This window comes from Leptonychotes weddellii, chromosome 5 (genome assembly GCF_054177405.1).
Source record: "Leptonychotes weddellii isolate Sample4059 chromosome 5, ASM5417740v2, whole genome shotgun sequence".
Lineage (NCBI taxonomy): Eukaryota > Metazoa > Chordata > Mammalia > Carnivora > Phocidae > Leptonychotes > Leptonychotes weddellii.
Window position 1 is genome coordinate 61,921,726 of NC_138373.1, and position 6,000 is coordinate 61,927,725.

General features: G+C 43.5%; 1 pseudogene; it reads right to left on the reverse strand.

Annotated features, from left to right (window-relative positions):
* Positions 1 to 1,856: 1,856 nt before the first annotated feature.
* On the reverse strand, positions 1,857 to 3,901 carry LOC145721415 (uncharacterized; annotated as a pseudogene).
* Between the last annotated feature and the right edge of the window lie 2,099 nt (positions 3,902 to 6,000).

The following is a 6,000-nucleotide window of genomic DNA, read 5'->3' on the forward strand; positions in this document are numbered from 1 at the left end:
TGGGTTCATTTCTGAGTTTTCTATTCTTTCCTATTGATCTATATGTCTATTTTTGTGCCAACATCTACTTTTTGATTACTGTAGCTTTGTAATATAACTTGAAGTGTGAATTGTGATACCCCCCACCTTTGCTTTTCTTTTTCAAAATTGCTTTGGAAATTCAGGATCATTTCAGGATCATTTCATATAAATTTTAGGATTTTTTGTTCTGGCTCTGTGAAAAATGCTATTAGTATTTTTTTAGGAATTGCATTAAATCTGCAGATTGCTTTGGGTAGTATAGACGTTTTAGCAATATTTGTTGTTCCAATCTATGGGCATGGGATGTCTTTCCATTTCTTTGTGTTTTCAGTTTCTTCATTAGTGTTTCACAGTTTTCAGAGTATAGGTCTTTCACCTCTTTGGTTAGGTTTATTCTTAGTTATCTTGTTATTTTTGGTGCAGTTGAAAATGGGAATGTTTTATTAAGTTCTTTTTCTGCTGCTTCATTATTAGGGTATAGAAGTGCAATAAATTTCTGCATCGTGATTTTGTATGCTGTAAGTTTACTGAATTAATTTATTAGTTCTAGCAGTTTTCTTGGTGGAATCTTTAGGGTTTTCTATTTAGAGTATCATGTCATCTACTTGTCTACATGTCATTTACTTCTTCTTTTCCAATTTTGATGCCTTTTATTTCTTTTTGTTGTCTGATTGCTGTGGCTAGGTCTTCTAGTACTATGTTGAATGAAACTGGTGAGAATAGACATCCCTGTCTTGTTCCTGACCTTAGAGGGAAAACTCTCAGTTTTTCCCCATTGAGTATGATATTTGCTGTGGGTTTTTCATATATGACCTTTATTATGTTGAGGTATGATCCCTCTAAACCTACTTTGTTGAGGGCTTTTGTCATGAATGGATGTTGTACTTTGTCAAATGCTTTTTCCTCATCTATTGAAAGGATCATATGGTTTCTTTATCCTTTCTCTTACTGATGTCATGTATCGTGTTGACTGATTTGCAAATATTAAACCACCCATGCAACCCAGGAATAAATCCCACTTGATTGTAGTGAATGATTTTTTTTAATGTATTGTTGCATTTGGTTTGCTAGTATTTTGTTGAGGATTTTTGCTTCTGTGTTCATCAAAGATATTGGCCTGTAGTTCTCTTTTTTAATGGTGTCTTTATCTAGTTTTGGTGTTAGGGTAATACTGGCATCATAGAATGGATTTGGAGGTTTTACTTCCTTTTTTTATTTTTTGGAATAGTTTGAGAAGAGTATGTATTAACTCTAAATGTTTGGTAGGATTCACCTATGAAGTTGTCTGGTCCTGGACTTTTGTTCTTTGGGAGTTTTGATTACTGATTCAATCTCCTTGCTGGTAATTGTTCTATTCAAATTTTCTATTTCTTCCTGCTTCAATTTTGGTAGTTTATATGTTTCTAGGAATTTATCCATTTCTTCTAGGTTGCCCAATTTGTTGGCATATAGTTTTTCATAATATTCTCTTACGGTTGTTGGTGTTTCTGTGGTGTTGGTTGTTATTTGTCCTCTTTCATTTGTAATTTTGTTTGGGTCCTTTCTCTTTGTTTTTTGATGGGTCTGGCTAGAGACTCACAAATTTTATTTTTTCAAAGAACCAGCTCCTCTTGGTTTTATTTACCTGTTTTTTGTTTGGTTTTGGTTTTTTAGATTCTCTATCCTTTTTTTTTTTTTTTTCCCCAAGAGGCAGTGGGAGGATATTACTGAACTACATGACACCCAACTTCCCCAGGCCCCTTGAGTGTTGGGAGTCCACTTCAGCCATTGGGCCCCAGCAGTGTCCCTTGCTCCTACACTCACTCAGGACTCTAGCCAGTAGGGAGGGCTGGACTGACAGTGTCATGGATGGGAGAGCAGGGTTCAGGGTGAGACTCAGAGTTGGGCACAGGATCCTGATAGGGTAGGGATGAGATCCATGGTCAAGGCTGGCCACAAGTCAGGATTGGCCTTGTGATGAGGCTTAGGGTCAGAAGATATGACAGAATTAGGAGTGAGGGTAGATTCAGAGCCAGAAACAGCTTTGGAGTGGGATTAGGGAGGGAGCCCTGCACAGAGTTAGGGTCAGGACCAAGGCCAGAGCTGGGTTCAGGGCTAAGGCCCAGGACAGAGGCAGGAAGAGAGAGCATCAGGACCCAGGAGGGAGACCTGCTCTGGCCTCAACACTGAAGCAGGGTTGAGTCCCTGGCCTGTGGTGGCAGCTGCAGCTGCACCCTCATACACCCACTTGTGCGTGGTGAGGCTGGAGGCTTGTCAGAAAGCCTTGCCACGGAGCTGACAGCGGTAGGGGGCACACCCGGAATGCATATGCAGGTGCTGCAGCAGGGAGGAGCTCTCCCACCAAAGGCCTTGGAGAGTGGGGACAGGCATAGGACCGTTTGGTGGTGTGGATTCGCAAGTGATGCAGCAGGTTGGAGCTCTGGCCGAAGGCCTTGTGGCAGTGGGGACAGCGGTAGGGGCGCTCTGCCGTGTGTGTGTGTGTGTCCCCGTGTGTGTGTGTGTGTGTGTGCGTGTGCGTGCGTGCGCGCACGCGCCCGCGCCCGCGCTCGCGCGCGCCCCCCAGCACTGGTGTTGCCAAGGTGCTGAGCTCTGACCAAAGGCCTTGCCGCATTGCAGACATGGGAATGGCCGCTTGCCGGTGTGCACTCGCAGGTGCTTCACCAGCGCTGAGCCCTGCCTGAGCCCTTGGTGCACACTGGGCACTTGCACGCCCGAAGGCTGCTGTGCATGCGCAGGTGCTGCGCTAGCAGCAAGCCGCGCCGAACGCCTTGGCACACACGGGGCAGTGCTGCGGCTTCTTGGGGCTGTGGCCGCTGCACTGCTTCAGCCGTGTGGAGTGCCAACTGAAGGCTTTGCTGCAGATGGTGTTCGGGTCGGGCCACCGGCCGGTGTGGATGCCGCGGTGCTGTGCCAGCGCGGCGCCATGGCCGGACGACTTACTGCAAGTCAGGCAGCAGTCTGGCTTCTTGCCGCTGTGGGTGTGGCAGTGCTGGCTCAGTCCAGAGCAGCGGCAGAAGGCTCGACCATAATCCGGTCAGGAGAAGGGTTGGAGAGGGCTGGCAGGTGCAGGGAGCACCATGGGGCTAGTGCCAGGACCTTGGGTGTAGCAGTGATCCTGAATGAGAGGGGGTGAGGTGTGGGGCTTTGGTGGGGCCGAGGTGCACACTGAGTCAAGAACCGGGGGAACAGGGCGCCTGATTGGCTCAATTGGTTAAGCATCTGACCTTGGCTTAGATCATAATTTCAGGGTCCTGGGATCAGCCCCGCTGGGGCTCCATGCATAGCAGGGGAGTCAGCTCTCCTCTCCCTCTCTCTGAATCCCTCCCCCTGCTCCTGCTTTCTCTTTCAAATAATTAAAATCTTAAAAAAAAAAAAAAAAAAAGAACCAGAGGGACAGGGTTAATGATGTCTGGATCAAGGTGGAAACTTGAAGATATGGGGTCCAAATCTTGGAGATCCCAGTCACAGTCCTGAGATGGAGCGAGCTTCAGCATCAGGGTCTAGATCCTCAGAGAGAGACTCAAGTTTTGGTATCATTTAGTTCTGCTCTAATTTTTATTATTTCCTTCCTTCTGCTGATTTTGGGTTTTGTTGTTCTTTTTCTAGCTCCTGTAGATGTAAGGTTAGGTTGTTTATTTGAGATTTTTTTGTTGTTGTTGAGGTTGGCCTTTATAAACTTGCCTCTTAGAACTGTTTCCGCAGTATCCCAAAGGTTTTGGACATGGTGCCTGCGAGTTCTTTTGTTCCTGGAGGGGTCTCTCTGTGAACACTGCCTGTCCGGGACATGGTGGGAGATGAGCATATAACCTCCCCGCTCTGTGCTCCAGGCACCCTTCAGATCACTGTTTCCATGCTGTATGTTCACAGGCTATTTACCCTGCCTTTTCTCCAAGAGTAACCCCAGTGCCCTCCAGGGTCTCTCCCAGCCAAACCCATTGATCTTTAAAATTCCAGGCTTCAAGCCCCACTGGTTGCAAGAATTCATGAAATTCAGCCCCTCTTGCTTTTCAAGGCAATTGCTATTGGGATTCATCTTCCATGTGAGCTCTAGTCTGTCTCTTGCCCTTCTCTATGGCTGCAGCTCCCTACCCACCACAGGGCCATAATCCGTTTTTCTCCCAAACCATATCTCCTTACTTCCTACCTTCTTCGATGTGGCCTCTGCTCTACATTTAGCTATAGTTTGTTCCACCAGTCTTCTGGTTGATTTCTGGGGTATTTAGGATGATTTGATTGTTATCTAGTTGTATTCATGGGACCAGGTGAACCTAGGGTTCTCCTTCTCTGCCGTCATCTTCCAACCTCTCTAGCATCATTCTTAGGGGACCTAGGATTTTCAAAATGGTAAATGGGCATTGGCTTAGCTTGAAGTCACCATCTGCATTAGCCTCTAACAAGAGAATCAGCCTGTTTGAAGCTTTGAAGCCAGGCATTGATTCTCTTTAGCTATGAAAGTACTAGGCGCCATCTTCTTCCAATAAAAGACTGTTTTGCCTACACTGAAAATCTGTCATTTAGTGTAGCCACCTTAATTAATTATCCTAGCTAAATCTGGATATGTTGTCGCAGTTTCTGCATGAGCACATGCTGCTCCACCCTGTGCTTTTATGTTATGCAGATGGCTTCTTTTCCTTAAATCTCATGAGCCAACCTCTGTTAGTTCCAGACTTTTCTTCTGAAGCTTCCTTACCTTTCTCAGCATTCATAGAATTGAAGAGTTAGGGCTTTGCTCTGAATTATGCTTTGGCTTAAGTGAATAATATGGCTGTTTTGATCTATCCAGACCAGTAAACGTTTCTCTGGATCAGCAATAAAACTATTTTGCTTTCTTATCATTTGTGTATTCACTGGAGTACCACTTTTAATTTCCTTCAAGAACTTTTCCTTTGCATTAAGAACTTGGATAACTGGTACAAGAGGTCTAGCTTTCAGCCTATCTCGGTTGTTGATGTACTTTCCTCACTAACCTTAATCATTTCTAGTTTTTAATTTAAAGTAAGAGACATGAGACTTTTCCTTTAGCTTGAACATTGAGAGGCCATTATAAAGTTATTAACTGGCCTAATGTCAGTGCTGTTGTGTCTCAGGGAGTAGGAAGGCCCAAGGAGAGGGAAGGAGGTGGGGGACAGGCTAGTTGGAGCAGTCAGAACACACACAACAGCTATTGTTAAATTTGCTGCCATATATGAGCATGGTTTATGGTACTCCCAAACAATCCCAATGGGAACATCAAATATCAGTGATCACAGATAACCATAACAAATATAATAATAATGAAAACCTTAAAATATAGTGAGAAGTACCAAAATATGACACAGAGACACAAGGTGAACAGATGCTGTTAGAAAAATGGCATCGATAGACTTTCTGTAAGCAGAGTTGCCACAAACCGATTTGTAATAAATGCAGTCTTTGAAGTGCAATAAAGTGAAACACAATAAAATAATGTATGCCTGTACCTAGTAATTTTGTATTATGAATTAATGATTTATGTGTAAGTCTTCCTGGAAAGACTATTTCCTCAAGTTCAGAACTAGTCACACACATCTACATATTTCCTATCACATATAAACAGTAAATAAATATGTATAACTTTTTGAGTATCTGAATTAAATCAACTCATTTGTTCCCCTATTATTCTGTTATTGCCAACTATATCTGGTATAGTACCTTATCTAAGTAAAAATTTACATAGAGCCATTTTTTGCCTTAGACATATACTAAACCCATTTATTTTACAGTGTTAGAGTAATTGGGAGGGACTACTGTTTATTATGCAATTACTTTATTTATATCTCTCAATGACTAGATTTAAAGGAATAAAAGGAGGGGCGCTTGAGTTGGCTCCAGTAAGCACTACATAACTGGAACCTTAGTTCAGAGGCTCAGATAGAGTCACTTGAGTTATCTATTGTGAGGCACAAAATTAGTTTCAGACCATATATTAATAGTAATACCTGAAATTTAAGTGTCTGATGT